Source organism: Bombina bombina, chromosome 8 (assembly GCF_027579735.1).
Source record: "Bombina bombina isolate aBomBom1 chromosome 8, aBomBom1.pri, whole genome shotgun sequence".
Lineage (NCBI taxonomy): Eukaryota > Metazoa > Chordata > Amphibia > Anura > Bombinatoridae > Bombina > Bombina bombina.
In genome coordinates, this window is record NC_069506.1 from 282,267,130 (window position 1) to 282,290,279 (window position 23,150).

The 23,150-nt window shown below is 38.4% G+C and overlaps 1 protein-coding gene across 1 annotated transcript in view; it reads right to left on the reverse strand.

Moving 5' to 3' along the window:
- The window catches only part of LOC128639184 (etoposide-induced protein 2.4 homolog), an 85,882-nt gene extending 76,915 nt beyond the window's left edge, over positions 1-8,967 (reverse strand). The window contains exon 1 of the mRNA XM_053691411.1: positions 8,819-8,967. The gene's annotated coding sequence lies outside the window, so the exon portion shown is untranslated. The remainder of the gene's footprint in view (positions 1-8,818) is intronic.
- Between the last annotated feature and the right edge of the window lie 14,183 nt (positions 8,968-23,150).

Sequence of the window (23,150 nt, forward strand, 5' to 3'; positions counted from 1 at the left end):
AATAATTTTATTATTTTGGATAATTTGTTATTTTGTGTAAAAAAAAATTTCATTTTGGGGTGGGTTTTTATTTTTAGATTAGGGGTTGGGCATTTCATAAAAGAGCTGAATGCCCTTTTAAGGACAGGAAAAAGAGCTGAATGCCCTTTTAAGGGCAATACCCATACAAATGCCCTTTTCAGGGCAATGGGTAGATTAGGTTTTACTTTATTTTTATTTTGTGGGTTTGGGGGGTTGTATACTGTTAGGGGGGTGTTTGTTTTTCTTTTGTAGGAAAAGAGCTGTTGTTATCTTTAGGGCAATGCCCTACAAAAAGCCCTTTTAAATTAAGGGCCCTTGGTAGTTTATTATAGATTATGTTTTTTTATTATTCGAGTAGGAATAATTTTTATTATTTTGGATAATTTAGTTTGTTATTTTTTGTAATGGTAGGTTTTTTATTTTTTGTAATTTTAGTGTTTTTTATTTTTTGTAATGTTAGGTTAGAGTGTAAGGCAGCTTAGGTTTTATTTCCCAAGTAAGTTTGTATTTATTTTAACTAGGTAGTTAGTAAATAGTTAATAACTATTTACTAACTAGTCTACCTAGTTAAAATAAATACAAGCTTACCTGTGAAATAAAAATAAAACCTAAGCTAGCTACAATATAACTATTAGTTAGCTATCTTAGGTTTTATTTTACAGGTAAGTATGTATTTAGTTTTAAATAGGTATTATTTAGTTAAAGGGACACTGAACCCAATTTTTTTCTATCGTGATTCAGAAAGAGCATGCTATTTTAAGCAACTTTCTAATTTATTCCTATTATCAAATTATTTTCATTCTCTTGGTATCTTTATTTGAAATGCAAGAATGTAAGTTTAGATGCCGGCCCATTTTTGGTGAACACACTGTGTTGTTCTTGCTGATTGGTGGGTAAATTCATCTACCAATAAACAGGTGCTTTCCATGGTTCTGAACCAGAAAAATAGCTTAGATGCCTTCTTTTTCAAATAAAGAAAGCAAGAGAACGAAGAAAAATTGATAATAGGAGTAAATTAGAAAGTTGTTAAAAATCACATGTTCTATCTGAATCACGAAAGAAAAAATTTGGGTTCAGTGTCCCTTTAATAATTATAACTTTAATTTAGCTCTATTTTAATTACGTTAAAGTTAGGGGGTGTTAGGGTTAGGGTTAGGTTTAGGGGTTAATAGTTTAATTTAGGTTGTTGCGATGTGGGGGGCTGGCAGTTTAGGGGTTAATAGGTTTATTTAGTGATGTGGGAGGCCAGAGGTTTAATACTTTAGTATAGTGGTGGTGATATCAGGAGTGGCAGATTAGGGGTTAATAGATTTATTTAGGTGGCGGCGATATCGGGAGCGGCAGATTATCATTATGTAGGTATCAGAGATGTTGGGGGCAGTAGATTAGGGGAGTTTAGACTTATGGTTTCTGTTAGGGTGTTAGGTTTAAAAGTTTCTTTTTTTCCCCCATAGACATCAATGGGGCTGTGTTACGGAGCTTTTCATTCCGCGATCGCAGGTGTTAGGTTTTTTTCGAACCCGCTCTCCCCATTGATGTCTATGGGGAAAGCGTGCACGAGCACATCAAAACAGCGCTTGTATTTTGTGCGGTATGGAGCTCAACGCAACCATATCGCACGTACAAGCCGCCTGTTTCAAAACTTGTAATGGCTGCGCAATAGAGGGTGAAACAACGCAACTTTTGTTGCTTTGGTTAAATTCCCCATAGCGCGCATAACTCGTAATCTACCTGAGTATAATTAACATGCAAGTCTGTCGAAAGAACTGAAATAAGGGGGCAGTCTGCAGAGGCTTAGAAACAAGGTAATCACAGAAGTATAATGTGTATTAGTATAACAGTGTTGGTTATGCAAAACTGGGGAGAGGGTAATAAAGGGATTATCTATCTTTTTAAACAATAACAATTCTGGAGTAGACTGTCCCTTTAAGTATGGTATATAAATTACAATGTAGATATTCTTGCTTGTTGCGTTTATTATTTTAAATATAAATATAATTTTAGAATATATATCTATGTTATAAAAGACAGTTGTATTATAATTATAGTATTACATAACTTGCCTGATATGTAATAATAAAATTGTAATACTAATGACTATTGTAACATAAATATAAATTTAAAAAAATATATTTATGTTTACAATAAAAAAATACATATTAATTTATATACAATACTTAAAAAAATATGCATCATACATAAGAAAGCATATTTTAAACATAGTAGATAAATGCATTATTAACCCCTAAGCTGCACTAACCTAATCAACCCCCATACAGGTATGGGGGGGTTAGGTGATTAAGGCCTACTAAATGCAAATTATCAATAAGCACCTAATCAACCCCCATACAATAGAAATGGATAATAGAATTTAAAATTAAATACTTTCTTGCAATTGGCCGATTTGAATCCGCAAATAGGGTTTGACTGATTTAAAAACAGCCAATAGGGATGAAGAGGTACCTCTATTTAAAGGGGTTCCAAGCTTCCGGAAATTCGGTTTGGGGGATTAGGATTAGTGGTTAGGAACAAGGCAGTTCTATTTCAAGGGATCCTTTACTAAGCATCGCCGACCAATGGCATGTATAGCAAAACGCCTCTCTGCGATGACGCTATGTCAGGAGCTTGGAATATATCGAAAGGCTCGCTCGCCTTGTAGCACTTTCGATCATTGGGGCCCTAATGAGAGCTGATCTCTGGGTCACAGATTAAATTATCACATTTAATGATGCCTGATCTTTGGGTCACATATTAAATGATCACACCTTATGAGATCTGATCTCTGGGTCACAGATTAAATGATCACACCTAATGAAATCTGATCTCTGGGTCACAGATGAAATGATCACACCTAATGAGATCTAATCTCTGGGTCACAGATGAAATGATCACACCTAATGAGATCTGATCTCTGGGTCACAGATGAAATGATCACACCTAATGAGATCTAATCTCTGGGTCACAGATGAAATGATCACACCTAATGAGATCTAATCTCTGGGTCACAGATGAAATGATCACACCTAATGAGATCTGATCTCTGGATCACAGATTAAATGATCACACCTAATGAGATCTGATCTCTGGATCACAGATTAAATGATCACACCTAATGAGATCTGATCTCTGGATCACAGATGAAATGATCACACCTTATGAGATGTGATCTCTGTGTCACAGATGAAATGATCACACCTAATGAGATCTAATCTCTGGGTCACAGATGAAATGATCACACCTAATGAGATCTGATCTCTGGGTCACAGATGAAATGATCACACCTAATGAGATCTGATCTCTGGGTCACAGATGAAATGATCACACCTAATGAGATCTGATCTCTGGATCACAGATTAAATGATCACACCTTATGAGATCTGATCTCTGGTCACAGATGAAATGATCACACATAACGAGATATGATCTCTGGATCACAGATTAAATGATCACACCTTATGAGATCTGATCTCTGGGTCACAGATGAAATGATCACACATAACGAGATATGATCTCTGGATCACAGATTAAATTATCACACCTTATGAGATCTGATCTCTGGGTCACAGATGAAATGATCACACCTAATGAGATCTAATCTCTGGGTCACAGATGAAATGATCACACCTAATGAGATCTGATCTCTGGATCACAGATTAAATGATCACACCTAATGAGATCTGATCTCTGGATCACAGATTAAATGATCACACCTAATGAGATCTGATCTCTGGATCACAGATGAAATGATCACACCTTATGAGATCTAATCTCTGGGTCACAGATGAAATGATCACACCTAATGAGATCTGATCTCTGGATCACAGATTAAATGATCACACCTAATGAGATCTGATCTCTGGATCACAGATTAAATGATCACACCTAATGAGATCTGATCTCTGTGTCACAGATGAAATGATCACACCTAATGAGATCTAATCTCTGGGTCACAGATGAAATGATCACACCTAATGAGATCTGATCTCTGGGTCACAGATGAAATGATCACACCTAATGAGATCTGATCTCTGGGTCACAGATGAAATGATCACACCTAATGAGATCTGATCTCTGGATCACAGATTAAATGATCACACCTTATGAGATCTGATCTCTGGTCACAGATGAAATGATCACACATAACGAGATATGATCTCTGGATCACAGATTAAATGATCACACCTTATGAGATCTGATCTCTGGGTCACAGATGAAATGATCACACATAACGAGATATGATCTCTGGATCACAGATTAAATTATCACACCTTATGAGATCTGATCTCTGGGTCACAGATGAAATGATCACACCTAATGAGATCTAATCTCTGGGTCACAGATGAAATGATCACACCTAATGAGATCTGATCTCTGGGTCACAGATGAAATGATCACACCTAATGAGATCTGATCTCTGGGTCACAGATGAAATGATCACACCTAATGAGATATGATCTCTGGATCACAGATGAAATGATCACACCTAATGAGATCTGATCTCTGGATCACAGATGAAATGATCACACCTAATGAGATCTAATCTCTGGGTCACAGATGAAATGATCACACCTAATGAGATATGATCTCTGGATCACAGATGAAATGATCACACCTAATGAGATCTGATCTCTGGATCACAGATGAAATGATCACACCTAATGAGATCTAATCTCTGGGTCACAGATGAAATGATCACACCTAATGAGATCTGATCTCTGGGTCACAGATGAAATGATCACACCTAATGAGATCTGATCTCTGGGTCACAGATGAAATGATCACACCTAATGAGATCTGATCTCTGGGTCACAGATGAAATGATCACACCTAATGAGATCTGATCTCTGGGTCACAGATGAAATGATCACACCTAATGAGATATGATCTCTGGATCACAGATGAAATGATCACACCTTATGAGATCTGATCTCTGGGTCACAGATGAAATGATCACACATAACGAGATATGATCTCTGGATCACAGATTAAATGATCACACCTTATGAGATCTGATCTCTGGGTCACAGATGAAATGATCACACATAACGAGATATGATCTCTGGATCACAGATGAAATGATCACACCTTATGAGATCTGATCTCTGGGTCACAGATGAAATGATCACACCTAATGAGATCTAATCTCTGGGTCACAGATGAAATGATCACACCTAATGAGATCTGATCTCTGGGTCACAGATGAAATGATCACACCTAATGAGATCTGATCTCTGGGTCACAGATGAAATGATCACACCTAATGAGATATGATCTCTGGATCACAGATTAAATGATCACACCTTATGAGATCTGATCTCTGGGTCACAGATGAAATGATCACACATAACGAGATATGATCTCTGGATCACAGATTAAATGATCACACCTTATGAGATCTGATCTCTGGGTCACAGATGAAATGATCACACATAACGAGATATGATCTCTGGATCACAGATTAAATGATCACACCTTATGAGATCTGATCTCTGGGTCACAGATGAAATGATCACACCTAATGAGATCTGATCTCTGGGTCACAGATGAAATGATCACACCTAATGAGATCTGATCTCTGGGTCACAGATGAAATGATCACACCTAATGAGATATGATCTCTGGATCACAGATGAAATGATCACACCTAATGAGATCTGATCTCTGGATCACAGATTAAATTATCACACCTAATGAGATCTAATCTCTGGGTCACAGATGAAATGATCACACATAATGAGATGTGATCTCTGGATCACAGATTAAATGATCACACCTAATGAGATCTGATCTCTGGGTCACAGATGAAATAATCACACCTAATGAGATATGATCTCTGGATCACAGATTAAATAATCACACCTAATGAGATCTGATCTCTGGGTCACAGATGAAATGATCACACCTAATGAGATCTGATCTCTGGGTCACAGATGAAATGATCACACATAATGAGATGTGATCTCTGGATCACAGATTAAATGATCACACATAATGAGATCTGATCTCTGGATCACAGATTAAATGATCACACATAATGAGATCTGATCTCTGGATCACAGATGAAATGATCACACCTAATGAGATCTGATCTCTGGGTCACAGATGAAATGATCACACATAATGAGATGTGATCTCTGGATCACAGATGAAATGATCACACATAACGAGATATGATCCAGTGTCCGCTCCATCACCTTGTCACATAACGTACACCATGCATGCATACATCACCCTACTTGTTTTGAGGATACATATTCTGACACTTTGCCTGTGACGTCATTAAACCACACGCACAGAGAAAGCGGCGCAACACAGATGATGAAGGGGGTTGTCCTATTAGTTACTATTAATAGATGTTGTTTAGCTGGATATGATACTCAGATTTATAAAATGTGGTACAAACACAATAATCACTATAGGAGTGCACAAAGCTTGTTGCCAATACAGCAGTAAGCAGCATGCACGTGCAGCCTAAAACTGTGCACACTACTCACCTGAGGACCAAGCACAGAAGGTAACATGTCACATGACCAGAACTCACAGCATGTGCAAGTGAAGGGGGCAAAAGGCCAAGTGCACTTTCAAAGTTATCAGTGAAAATGTTTAAAGAGACAGTAAAGCCAACGTTAAACTTTCATGATACAGATAAATACACAGCACATACATATATACAGATTACACATACATACAAATACATACACAGCACATACATATATACAGATTACACATACATACAAATACATACACAGCACATACATATATACAGATTACACATACATACAAATACATACACAGCACATACATATATACAGATTACACATACACAGCACATACATATATACAGATTACACATACATACAAATACATACACAGCACATACATATATACAGATTACACATACATACAAATACATACACAGCACATACATATATACAGATTACACATACATACAAATACATACACAGCACATACATATAGACAGATACATACACAGCACATACATATAGACAGATACATATAGATACATACACAGCACATACATATATACAGATACATACACAGCACATACATATAAATAGATACATACACAGCACATACATATAGACAGATACATACACAGCACATACATATAAATAGATACATACACAGCACATACATATATACAGATACATACACAGCACATACATATAGATACATACACAGCACATACATATAGATACATACACAGCACATACATATATACAGATTACACATACATACAAATACATACACAGCACATACATATAAACAGATACATATAAATAGATACATACACAGCACATACATATAGACAGATACATATAAATAGATACATACACAGCACATACATATAGACAGATACATACACAACACATACATATATACAGATACATACACAGCACATACATATAAATAGATACATACACAGCACATACATATATACAGATACATACACAGCACATACATATAGATACATACACAGCACATACATATAGATACATACACAGCACATACATATATACAGATTACACATACATACAAATACATACACAGCACATACATATAAACAGATACATATAAATAGATACATACACAGCACATACATATATACAGATACATACACAGCACATACATATAGATACATACACAGCACATACATATATACAGATACATACACAGCACATACATATATACAGATACATACACAGCACATACATATAGATACATACACAGCACATACATATAGATACATACACAGCACATACATATAGATACATACACAGCACATACATATATACAGATACATACACAGCACATACATATATACAGATACATACACAGCACATACATATATACAGATTACACATACATACAAATACATACACAGCACATACATATAAACAGATACATATAAATAGATACATACACAGCACATACATATATACAGATACATACACAGCACATACATATATACAGATACATACACAGCACATACATATATACAGATTACACATACATACAAATACATACACAGCACATACATATAAACAGCTACATATAAATAGATACATACACAGCACATACATATATACAAATACATACACAGCACATACATATAGACAGATTACACATACATACAAATACATACACAGCACATACATATAGACAGATACATATAAATAGATACATACACAGCACATACATATAGACAGATACATATAGATACATACACAGCACATACATATATACAGATACATACACAGCACATACATATAAATAGATACATACACAGCACATACATATATACAGATACATACACAGCACATACATATATACAGATACATACACAGCACATACATATATACAGATACACACACACATATATACCGTATATATATATATATATATATATATATATATATACACACAGATACAGACACAACACATACATATATACAGATACATACACAAATATATAAACAAATACATACACATCACATATACAGACAGATACATATACAGCACATACATATATATACTGATCACATATACATAATTATACAGATACATACACACATATATATATATATATATATATATATATATATATATATATATATATATATACAGATACAGACACATATATATATATATATATATATATATATATATATATACACATACACAGATACAGACACATATATATATATATATATATATATATATATACACATATGTATTAAAGTGACAGCACAGCAGGCCATGCCAGGACTCTCACCTGCAAGAAGCCCCTGACTGCCCTGAGCTGCCACCTCCTGCCCAGGTTGTTTGTTTAGGTCTCTCTCCTTACAGCATTACAATAGGCAGCCCATGTACATCAGGCCACAGACAGCCCATGTAGCCCGGTGCATGATGGGAGATGTAGTATCATTGCCTGCTGTCCTACTCAAGCACAAAACAAGTACAGACTACAAGTACCAGAATGCAGCTTCATAAAGGGAGAGGCCTGAGCTGTTTTTGTCCTTGTGATTTCTGGGAGCTGTAGTCTTTTTATGCAGCAATACGGCAAGTACAAGAGGACAAACATGACAATCCGAGCAGGAACAGGAAGTGCATTTATTACCCTGAAAACAAAACTCACCGAGTGGTGGTGCAGTGAGCTGAGTGTGTAATATAACCGCTGGGTATTTCCTCATGTTACAGCCCCGGCCGGCTGCCTGATGCACTGAGCTTTACACTCATAAAATATAAATAGTTTCAGGAATAAAGGGACAGTAAACACCTGAGGCTTTTATATAAAATGTTGTTATGTGTAATACAATATATTTCCACAATTTATTTGACCCCTTTCATGTAATTTAGCTCTGAAAATGAATCAATGGCAATTCTAACTGGTGAAAACCAACATACTTCATACTATCATAATGACAGTGGCTAGCATTGTTTTCTGTGAACTAAAGACCACATTGGTGCCTCTAAATAAGGTTAATAGTTTGTGGAGCTTGACTATTGAAAAACATTTTCAGTGAAAAGTATAGTTTGGACTTGGTTGTTATGTTATTCTATAGTAACACAACAGAAATGTCTTGTAATTACACAATGTGTACTATCCCTTTAAATAGGTTTGCAGCCTGGGACAGTCATTTTTATAATGGTGGGGTCCCAGGTGTAACTGTGTGATACCATACCTCCCAACATTTCAAAATTCAAAAGAGGGACCCCCACCCTGCAAAAAAATTGAAATGTGGTGGGTGGGACTTAAAAAAATCATAAGACCAATGTAATTTAAATAAAATTCTAAATAAAGTCAAATACAGGTAGTCCTCAGTTTACGCCGGGGTTAGGTTCCAGAAGGAATGGTTGTAAATTGAAACCGTTGTAAATTGAAACCCAGTTTATAATGTAAGTCAATGGGAAGTGAGGGAGATAGGTTCCAGGCCCCTCTCAAAAGTGTCATAAGTAACACCTAATACATTATTTTTAAAGCTTTGAAATTAAGACTTTAAATGCTAAACAGCATTATAAACCTAATAAAATAATCACACAACACACTTCACTTGCATTTTTCTACAAACAGTTCTTTCTATGCATTGCAATCTGGACTGATTTATAGACAGGAAGATCTTGTTCCTTTGAAATCTGCTCAATAGCTCTGGTCTGGCTAAACTGATTAATTTCAGCTTGCTTGGCTTTGCTGCAACACCAGTGCACAGCTCCACCTACTGGCTATTTTAATAAATGCACTGCTTCTCAATGCTTTTCAATAGCAGTCACATGACTGGAAAAAAAGGTTGTTATTCTGAAACAGTGTAAATTGAACCGTTGTAAAACGAGGGCCACCTGTATTTTAATACACTTAGGTAGCAAATCAAACACAAGCTCAAACCACTGGTATAGCTATGTGAGCTCTGTATTTAATTAGCCTTTGCAAAGACATTAAATATTTTTATCTTAATTGGACATTTAATAATAAATTCTTTAAACTACATAGTATACACTTATACATGCAGATGCACACACACTACATAGCATACACTTACACATAAAGATACACACACACACTACATAGCTTACACATACACATGAAGATACACACGCACACTACATAGCTTACACTTACACATGAAGATACACACGCACACTACGTAGCATACACTTATACAGGCAGATACACACACACTACATAGCATACACTTATACATGTAGCATACACTTATACATGCAGATACACAGACACTACATAGTATACACTTATACATGCAAACACACACACACTACATAGCATACACTTATACATGCAGATACACAGACACTACATAGTATACACTTATACATGCAGATACACACACACTACATAGCATACACTTATACATGCAGATACACACTTATACATGCAGATACACATACACACACTACATAGTATACACTTATACATGCAGATACACACACACTACATAGCATACACTTATACATGCAGATACACACTTATACATGCAGATACACATACACACACTACATAGTATACACTTATACATGCAGATACACACACACTACATAGCATACACTTATACATGCAGATACACACTTATACATGCAGATACACATACACACACTACATAGTATACACTTATACATGCAAACACACACACACTACATAGCATACACTTATACATGCAGATACACACTTATACATGCAGATACACATACACACACTACATAGCATACACTTATACATGCAGATACACATACACACACTACATAGCTTACATTTATACATGCAGATACACAGACACTACATAGTATACACTTATACATGCAAACACACACACACTACATAGCATACACTTATACATGCAGATACACACTTATACATGCAGATACACATACACACACTACATAGCTTACATTTATACATGCAGACACACACACACTACATAGCATAAACTTATACATACAGATACACACACACAGTTATGGATACAGATAGACACACACACTACATCATATATGGGTATCTGTAATTCATTGTATGGGGTCCTGGGGTTGGCAAGCACATTAGCTGGCAGGCTGCAGCTGCCACTGTTCGTTACCCTTTTATTAGCACTGCTCATTGTATAAAACTGAAGGCATGCTAGTATTATCACCAGGGGTTAGACATCATAACTACCAGAGGTAGGTTAGAGAGGTCACCATTACCCGTGGTCAGAGTGTATACAGCCTTCTTACTCCTGCTTAACCCACACACCATTCCTTTTCCACAGGGAATCTAACAGGTATCTAACCCTATGAGAGCAAAGCCAGCTGCTTCTGAGTATGGTCCCAATAGAATAAAAAAAAAAAAAACTTTTTTTTTTAATGCATGGGGCAAATCGGGACAGATGGCTAGCAACCCGGGACAGGGGGACAGACCCCTAAAATCGGGACAGTTAGGGGGTATGAGATACTAGAACATAACTAGGAATAAGAGCAGCACACAGCTGGCACAGTCCTGAGACATGTGAGAAAATGGTTCTACAGCACACAGCTCCTAAACTGGCACAGTCCTGAGAAATGTGAGAAAATGGTTCTACCGCACACAGTTCCTAAACTGGCACAGGCCTGAGAAATGTGAGAAAATGGTTCTACAGCACACAGCTCCTAAACTTGCACAGTCCTGAGAAATGTGAGAAAATGGTTCTACAGCACACAGCTCCTAAACTGGCACAGTCCTGAGAAATGTGAGAAAATGGTTATACAGCCCACAGCTCCTAAACTGGCACAGGCCTGAGAAATGGTTATACAGCCCACAGCTCCTAACCTGGCACAGGCCTGAGAAATGTGAGAAATGGTTTTACAGCCCACAGCTCCTAAACTGGCACAGTACTGAGAAATGTGAGAAAATGGTTGTGCAGCCCACAGCTCCTAAACTGGCACAGTCCTGAGAAATGTGAGAAAATGGTTCTACAACCCACAGCTCCTAAACTAGCACAGTCCTGAGAAATGTGAGAGAATGGTTCTACAGCACACAGCTCCTAAACTGGCACAGTCCTGAGAAATGTGAGAAATGGTTCTACAGCCCACAGCTCGTAAACTGGCACAGTCCCAAGAAATGGGAGAAAATGGTTCTACAGCACACAGCTCCTAAACTGGCACAGTCCTGAGAAATGTGAGAAAATGGTTCTACAGCACACAGCTCCTAAACTGGCACAGTCCTGAGAAATGTGAGAAAATGGTTCTACAGCACACAGCTCCTAAACTGGCACAGTCCTGAGAAATGTGAGAAAATGGTTCTACAACCCACAGCTCCTAAACTGGCACAGTCCTGAGAAATGTGAGAAAATGGTTTTACAGCCCACAGCTCCTAAACTGGCCCAGTCCTGAGAAATAGGAGAAAATGGTTCTACAGCACACAGCTCCTAAACTGGCACAGTCCTGAGAAATGTGAGAAAATGGTTTTACAGCCCACAGCTCCTAAACTGGCACAGTCCTGATTATTGTGAGAAAATGGTTCTACAGCCCACAGCTCCTAAACTGGCACAGTCCTGAGAAATGTGAGAAAATGGTTCTACAACACACAGCTCCTAAACTGGCACAGTCCTGAGAAATGGGAGAAAATGGTTCTACAGCCCACAGTTCCTAAACTGGCCCAGTCCTGAGAAATGTGAGAAAACGGTTCTACCACACGCAGCTCCTAAACTGGCACAGTCCTGAGAAATGGGAGAAAATGGTTCTACAGCACACAGCTCCTAAACTGGCACAGTCCTGAGAAATGGTTCTACCGCACACAGCTCCTAAACTGGCACAGTCCTGAGAAATGTGAGAAATGGTTCTACAGCCCACAGTTCCTAAACTGGCACAGTCCTCAGAAATGTGAGAAATGGTTCTTCAGCCCACAGCTCCTAAACTGGCGCAGTCCTGAGAAATGTGAGAAAAAGTTCTACAGCCCACAGCTTCTAAATTGGCACAGTCCTGAGACATGTTTGAAAATAGTTCTACAGCACACAGCTCCTAAACTGGCACAGTCCTGAGAAATGTAAGAAAATAGTTCTACAGCACACAGCTCTTAAACTGGCACAGTCCTGAGAAATGTGAGAAAATGGTTCTACCGCACACAGCTCCTAAACTGGCACAGTCCTGAGAAATGTGAGAAAATGGTTCTACAGCACACAGCTCCTAAACGGGCACAGTCCTGAGAAATGTAAGAAAATGGTTCTACAGCCCACAGCTCCTAAACTGGCACATTCCTGAGAAATGTGAGAAAATGGTTCTTCAGCACAAAGCTCCTAAACTGGCACAGTCCTGAGATATGTGAGAAAATGGTTCTTCAGCACAAAGCTCCTAAACTGGCACAGTCCTGAGATATGTGAGAAAATGGTTCTACAGCACACAGCTCCTAAACTGGCACAGTCCTGAGAAATGTGAGAAATGGTTCTACAGCCCACAGCTCCTAAACTGGCACAGTCCTGAGAAATGTGAGAAAATGGTTCTACAGCCCACAGCTCCTAAACTGGCACAGTCCTGAGAAATGTAAGAAAATAGTTCTACAGCACACAGCTCTTAAACTGGCACAGTCCTGAGAAATGTGAGAAAATGGTTCTACCGCACACAGCTCCTAAACTGGCACAGTCCTGAGAAATGTGAGAAAATGGTTCTACAGCACACAGCTCCTAAACTGGCACAGTCCTGAGAATGTAAGAAAATGGTTCAACAGCCCACAGCTCCTAAACTGGCACAGTCCTGAGAAATGGGAGAAAATGGTTCTACAGCCCACAGCTCCTAAACTGGCACAGTCCTGAGAAATGTGAGAAAATGGTTCTTCAGCACAAAGCTCCTAAACTGGCACAGTCCTGAGATATGTGAGAAAATGGTTCTACAGCCCACAGCTCCTAAACTGGCACAGGCCTGAGAAATGTGAGAAAATGGTTTTACAGCCCACAGCTCCTAAACTGGCACAGTCCTGAGAAATGGGAGAAAATGGTTCTACAGCCCACAGCTCCTAAACTGGCACAGTCCTGAGAAATTTGAGAAAATGGTTTTAGAGCCCACAGCTCCTAAACTGGCACAGTCCTGAGAAATGGGAGAAAATGGTTCTACAGCCCACAGTTCCTAAACTGGCACAGTCCTGAGAAATGTGAGAAATGGTTCTACAGCCCACAGCTCCTAAACTGGCATAGTCCTGAGAAATGTGAGAAATGGTTCTTCAGCACACTGCTCCTAAACTGGCACAGTCCTGAGAAATGTGAGAAAATGGTTCTACAGCACACAGCTCCTAAACTAACACAGTCCTGAGAAATGTGAGAAAATGGTTCAACAGCACACAGCTCCTAAACTGGCACAGTTATGAGAAATGTAAGAAAATGGTTCTACAGCCCACAGCTCCTAAACTGGCACAGTCCTGATTATTGTGAGAAAATGGTTCTACAGCACACAGCTCCTAAACTGGCACAGTCCTGAAAAATGGGAGAAAATGGTTCTACAATCCACAGCTCCTAAACTGGCACAGTCTTGAGAAATGTGAGAAAATGGTTTTACAGCCCACAGCTCCTAAACTGGCACATTCCTGAGAAATGGGAGAAAATGGTTCTACAGCCCACAGCTCCTGTCAGGCTTTTGGGTGTACTGTTTCCTTAATTAGAATTCAACCAATCATATCTTACTTACTCTCATAAAACACCTGTTCACTGAACACACCTTGCTTAGTATTTTGTTATTTTCCTCAGAGTAACACTGAGCCTCTGATACCTCTGGAAGGTTAATATTGTATCTAAACTTTTCAGCAACTCAAGTTACCTCATTCAAGATCTACCTACTACGGATTTAATATTTATTTCCAGCCTGTTGCAACATCTTACTTTGGCAAGTACTTTTCATTTATTCAAGACTGTCTTTATTTTGGGAAGTTACGTTACCTGTTTCAACTTATCAGCTCATATTATTTATCAACCAAGTCTGTGGCTGCCATAAAGAATAACCGGTTATTGAAGCTCTTATCTGTTAATCTTATTTGTTCTGTTATATTATCCTTATGTTGATTTCTGCTGCACCGGAGAATCGTGACGTCACACGCTGACTGTTAGCTGGCTTCAGCGTGTCTCTGCTGCTGCTGCAGCCGCAGCCCACAGAACCCGGAAGTGTTTGTCCTTACTTACCGCATTCACAGTTTTCAAGGTACATTACTACGTTTGCAACTATAATCATATCTGCAGAAGTTCTCCATTATAACAATCTATCAATACTACATTGGATAAGACTTACTTGCTGTGTGTTCAATATCTCATGTTACGCAATATATTATAATTATTCCTTACTTATTCTTAAGAAAGTTTCACCTATTCCTATATCCTTTTGTATTATTACAAGCCTGCTTATTTCTAAGATTGCATTTGATTTTGATTCCTATAATACAGATAATACTTTAGTGTGTACTTTTTGTAGGGAAACATTAATCTATATTAACTGCACATATATCCATATGGGTTTACCAAGTAATAGTACTCTCAATTGATATTGTGCTACATACCTATACTAGTAATCAAACTAAGCAGGATTGATTATTACATAATACTAAGCCTTAAAAGAAAATGGAACCTGCTGAAATTCCCCAAGTAGTCTATAACCTGAGTCAAAAGGTAGACAAAATGGGACAGGCTATCTTGGACTTACAACTAGAAAATCAGGTTCTCAGAGAGCTTATAAAGGAGGTAAAAGAACAACAAACCCCCAGTTCTGAACCACAGATAAGCTTGCCAGAATTATATAATGGTAATAGGAAAACCTATAGGCAGTTTAAAAATGCCTGCTACCTGCTCTTCAATTTAAAACCAAAAACTTACCCCACTGACAGGGTAAGGGTTTTGTCTACAATATCTTTTCTAAGATCTGAACCCAGAATTTGGGCAGATCATTTGTGTGAAACAAATGACCCTCTACTAGATTCACTAACAAATTTTTTCCAAGCCATGGATGAGCTATATAGAGATACTGATATTCAACTAACGGCTGAACAAAAGATGAGGAGTTTAAAACAAGGAAAAAAGACAGTGGAGGAATATACCACTGAATTTAAGCTGTACGCATCAGACTCAGCATGGAGTTTGGTTTCGCTCAGAAACCAATTTAGATTGGGACTGTCTGATCCTGTCAAGGATGAGCTAGCACGTATAGAGCTTCCAAGTACCCTGGATGCATTAATAAAAGTCTCAACCCAAATTGACCGGAGGCTCAGGGAACGCAAAGCTGAACGTGGTTATTCAGATCCAACATTTAAAGCCACTATGTCCACCTCTGCACACATAAAATCACCTCCAATGGAGCATGTCACCCCCATGGAAATAGGAGTTATTCGTGGACCATTAACCCCTGAAGAAAGGATAAGAAGAAGAACTAATCACCTCTGTATGTATTGTGCAAATCCCAGTCATACAGTTATGAATTGTCCAACATTACAAAAAAAATAAAAAGAGTAAGTTTGTTCATATTAACAATACTCAAAGTCTAGATAAACAAATTTCTTATTGCAAACTAACTCTCCTTTTGCAGTGGGACCTTAATAGATTGGCTACTTCTGCCATCGTTGACTCTGGAGCCTTTGGAAACTTTATAGACAAATCTACTGTATTGAAAAATAAAATACCTATTGTATTAAAGAAAACAGCAGTTTCAATCAAAGTTATTGATGGCTCTGTAATTGCAAATAGTCCTATAACTCACAACACAGTACCTATATTAGTTATTACTGAAGATGGCCACACTGAATATATAACATTCGATGTAATTCCATCACCTCATTTCCCTATTGTATTAGGGTTATACTGGCTTCAGACACATAACCCCTATATTGATTGGTCTACTTTAACTGTTGCCTTCCAATCAAAATTCTGTGAAAATACATGCTTCCCACATCATAAAATACTACACACAGAATTAGAACAGATTCAAATACCGGAACCATACCAGGACTTCATAGAGGTCTTTAGTAAAGTTGAGGCAGAAACTCTTCCACGGGTTTATGATTGCCCAATTGAATTAATTCCAGGTGCAACATTACCGGTTGGTCATTTGTATCCATTGAGTCACCCTGAGTTATTACATCTTAAACAATACTTACAAGATAATCTTAGAAAGGGTTTCATCAGACCCTCTTCTTCACCCACAGCAGCTGGAATGTTCTTTGTAACCAACAAAGACACTTCCCTCAGGCCGATAATAGATTACCGAGAGCTTAATAAACGGACGGTAAAAAACCGATATCCGTTACCTCTCATACCAGAATTAATTGAAAGATTAAGTAATGCTACCATCTTTACTAAGTTGGACTTGCGTGGGGCATACAATCTCATACGTATAAGAGAAGGAGACGAATGGCTCACAGCATTCAGAACTCGCTATGGACTCTATGAGTACCTAGTGATGCCATTCGGTCTCTGTAATGCCCCCGCAACGTTCCAACACTTTATTAATGATATCTTCCGGGATTTATTAGACATATGTCTAGTAGTATACTTAGACGACATCCTAATTTACTCCAACAATTTGCCAGAACATATAAAACATGTACGTTGGGTATTAGCTCGGTTACAAACACATAAACTATATGCCAAATTAGAAAAGTGTTCATTCCACAATACCACTATCTCATTCTTAGGTTACACTATATCTCCTGCTGGTATCCAAATGCAAACCGAGAAGGTTGATTCAGTAAAAAATTGGCCAACTCCTAAAGATAAGAAGTCTCTCCAAAGGTTTTTGGGGTTTGCCAATTATTACAGAAAATTTATAAAGAATTTTTCATCAATAGTGAGACCACTCACACAACTTACTGGTTCAACCCAACAATTCCATTGGAATCAAAGTCATTCCAAAGTATTTGACTTCTTGAAACAAACTTTCACAGAAGCACCCATACTCAAATTTCCTAATGTTGATTTACAATACGTATTGGAAGTTGATTCCTCAGACTTTGCGATTGGGGCAGTACTTTCACAACAGAAAACACCTAAAGATCCTCTACATCCAATCTCCTACTTTTCAAAAAGTATGACATCAGCAGAGAGGAATTACGCAATAGGAGACAAAGAATTACTCGCCATCCGTAAATCTTTAGAATTTTGGAGACACCTACTAGAAGGTGCAAAAATGCCCTTCATAATTTACACTGACCACAAAAACCTCCAATACCTGCAAAATAACAAGACTCTATCAGCTAGACAGGTACGGTGGAGTCTCTACTTTGCAAGATTCGACTTTCAAATCCAATACCTCCCAGCAAACAAAAATGGAAAAGCGGATGCACTCTCTCGACAACTATCCGAACCTATTCCTAACGAAAATCCTACTGCTATAATTCCTCCTGAACGCTTCATCGGATTAACTTCAGACTTTCTAACTGATATAAAGAACTCTTCAAAAAATTCACCTACTGACACTAAGGTTCCTTTGGAATTGAAGGACGGATTATACTACTACAAGAATATGATTTATATTCCTAAAGAATTGAGACAACAAATTTTACAACATCACCATGATTCACCCTTAGCGGGACATCCAGGGGAATCACGCACCATCGAACTTATAACAAGGACATATTGGTGGCCTCATTTGAAGGAAACTGTTTCAGATTATATTAAGACTTGTGTTACTTGTCAAGTATGCAAAACTGAGCGGAAATTACCTTATGGACTTTTAATATCAATTCCAACATCTGACAGACCTTGGAAACAAGTAGGAGTTGACTTCATTGTGGATTTACCTCCATCAAAGAATTATACCACCATCATGGTAGTTGTTGATAGTTTCACCAAAATGTCGCATTTTATTCCATTTCATAAGCTTCCCACTTCAGCAGAAACAGCTAACTTATTTATACAACATGTGATTCGGCTTCATGGGGTACCAACAGTTTTGATATCTGACAGGGGTTCCCAGTTCACATCTAAATTCTGGAAAAGTCTCTGTCAATCTCTTAACATAACCCATCAATACACCACTGCATTTCATCCACAAGCAAACGGACAGGTTGAGAGAATCAATCAATGGTTAGATGAGTACCTACGATGTTTTTGTTCCTACCAGCAAGACAATTGGATAACATACTTACCCTTCGCTGAATTTTCCTACAATAATCTAACCAATTCATCCACAAAATTATCTCCATTCTTCGCAAATTATGGGTACCATCCAACCATCACTTCAGTTAGTACTTCTCCTTCCAATTCTCCTCTTGTAGATGAATGGAATAATGCACTTCTAGACAATTTTCGGGTTATCAAGGAAAACATTTCAAAAGCTCAGACTTCCCAAAAGCACTATTATGATTTGAGACACAGACAACCACCTTCATATCAAATTGGAGACCAGGTATGGTTGTCAACTAAAAACCTAAAGCTACATCTTCCTAGTAGGAAAATGACACAAAAATTCTGTGGACCATTCCCTATCACTAGGGTAATAAATCAGAATGCAGTCACTCTGGATTTACCTTCATCTATGAGAATACATCCGACTTTCCATGTTTCCCTCCTCAAACCATACGTTCCTACTAGAAATAACACACCCCAATTACTACCAACCACTTCCATCCAAGACTCAGAAATCTATGAAGTTAAAGAAGTACTTGACTCAAGGTTTTCCAAGGGTATTCTGGAATATTTAATTAGGTGGAAGGGGTACTCGGAGGAAGATGACTCTTGGGAACCCGCATCTAATCTTAATGCTCCTCGACTTGTTTCCCAATTCCACAGGAGATATCCAGATCGCCCCAGACTTCAAGCTGAGGATCAGCTTGTTTGAGGGGGGAGTCATGTCAGGCTTTTGGGTGTACTGTTTCCTTAATTAGAATTCAACCAATCATATCTTACTTACTCTCATAAAACACCTGTTCACTGAACACACCTTGCTTAGTATTTTGTTATTTTCCTCAGAGTAACACTGAGCCTCTGATACCTCTGGAAGGTTAATATTGTATCTAAACTTTTCAGCAACTCAAGTTACCTCATTCAAGATCTACCTACTACGGATTTAATATTTATTTCCAGCCTGTTGCAACATCTTACTTTGGCAAGTACTTTTCATTTATTCAAGACTGTCTTTATTTTGGGAAGTTACGTTACCTGTTTCAACTTATCAGCTCATATTATTTATCAACCAAGTCTGTGGCTGCCATAAAGAATAACCGGTTATTGAAGCTCTTATCTGTTAATCTTATTTGTTCTGTTATATTATCCTTATGTTGATTTCTGCTGCACCGGAGAATCGTGACGTCACACGCTGACTGTTAGCTGGCTTCAGCGTGTCTCTGCTGCTGCTGCAGCCGCAGCCCACAGAACCCGGAAGTGTTTGTCCTTACTTACCGCATTCACAGTTTTCAAGGTACATTACTACGTTTGCAACTATAATCATATCTGCAGAAGTTCTCCATTATAACAATCTATCAATACTACATTGGATAAGACTTACTTGCTGTGTGTTCAATATCTCATGTTACGCAATATATTATAATTATTCCTTACTTATTCTTAAGAAAGTTTCACCTATTCCTATATCCTTTTGTATTATTACAAGCCTGCTTATTTCTAAGATTGCATTTGATTTTGATTCCTATAATACAGATAATACTTTAGTGTGTACTTTTTGTAGGGAAACATTAATCTATATTAACTGCACATATATCCATATGGGTTTACCAAGTAATAGTACTCTCAATTGATATTGTGCTACATACCTATACTAGTAATCAAACTAAGCAGGATTGATTATTACAGCTCCTAAACTGGCACAGTCCTGAGAAATGGGAGAAAATGGTTTTACAGCCCACAGCTCCTAAACTGGCACAGTCCTGAGAAATGGGAGAAAATGGTTCTACAGCACACAGCTCCTAAACTGGCACAGTCCTGAAAAATGGGAGAAAATGGTTCTACAGCCCACAGTTCCTAAACTGGCACAGTCCTGAGAAATGTGAGAAATGGTTCTACAGCCCACAGCTCCTAAACTGGCACAGTCCTGAGAAATGGGAGAAAATGGTTCTACAGCCCACAGCTCCTAAACTGGCACAGTCCTGAGAAATGTGAGAAAATGGTTCTACAGCCCACAGCTCCTAAACTGGCACAGGCCTGAGAAATGTGAGAAAATGGTTCTACAGCCCACAGCTCCTAAACTGGCACAGTCCTGAGAAATGTGAGAAAATGGTTCTACTGCACACAGCTCCTAAACTGGCACAGTCCTGAGAAATGTGAGAAAATGGTTCTACAGCCCACAGTTCCTAAACTGGCACAGTCCTGAGAAATGTGAGAAATGGTTCTACAGCCCACAGCTCCTAAACTGGCACAGTCCTGAGAAATGTGAGAAATGGTTCTTCAGCACACTGCTCCTAAACTGGCACAGTCCTGAGAAATGTGAGAAAATGGTTCTACAGCACACAGATCCTAAACTGGCACAGTCCTGAGAAATGTGAGAAATGGTTCTACAGCCCACAGCTCCTAAACTGGCACAGTCCTGAGAAATGTGAGAAAATGGTTTTACAGCCCACAGCTCCTAAACTGGCACAGTCCTGAGAAATGTGAGAAAATGGTTCAACAGCACACAGCTCCTAAACTGGCACAGTTATGAGAAATGTAAGAAAATGGTTCTACAGCCCACAGCTCCTAAACTGGCACAGTCCTGATTATTGTGAGAAAATGGTTCTACAGCACACAGCTCCTAAACTGGCACAGTCCTGAGAAATGTGAGAAAATGGTTCTACAGCCCACAGCTCCTAAACTGGCACAGTCCTGAGAAATGTGAGAAAATGGTTTTACAGCCCACAGCTCCTAAACTGGCACAGTCCTGAGAAATGTGAGAAAATGGTTCTACAGCCCACAGCTCCTAAACTGGCACAGTCCTGAGAAATGTGAGAAATGGTTCTACAGCCCACAGCTCCTAAACTGGCACAGTCCTGAGAAATGTGAGAAAATGGTTCTTCAGCACAAAGCTCCTAAACTGGCACAGTCCTGAGAAATGGGAGAAATGGTTCTACAGCCCACAGCTCCTAAACTGGCACAGTCCTGAGAAATGTGAGAAAATGGTTTTAGAGCCCAAAGCTCCTAAACTGGCACAGTCCTGAGAAATGGGAGAAAATGGTTCTACAGCCCACAGTTCCTAAACTGGCATAGTCCTGAGAAATGTGAGAAATGGTTCTTCAGCACACTGCTCCTAAACTGGCACAGTCCTGAGAAATGTGAGAAAATGGTTCTACAGCACACAGCTCCTAAACTAACACAGTCCTGAGAAATGTGAGAAATGGTTCTACAGCCCACAGCTCCTAAACTGGCACAGTCCTGAGAAATGGGAGAAAATGGTTCTACAGCACACAGATCCTAAACTGGCACAGTCCTGAGAAATGTGAGAAATGGTTCTACAGCCCACAGCTCCTAAACTGGCACAGTCCTGATTATTGTGAGAAAATGGTTCTACAGCACACAGCTCCTAAACTGGCACAGTCCTGAGAAATGTGAGAAAATGGTTCTACAGCCCACAGCTCCTAAACTGGCACAGTCATGAGAAATGTGAGAAAATGGTTCTACAGCACACAGCTCCTAAACTGGCACAGTCATGAGAAATGTGAGAAAATGGTTCTACAGCCCACAGCTCCTAAACTG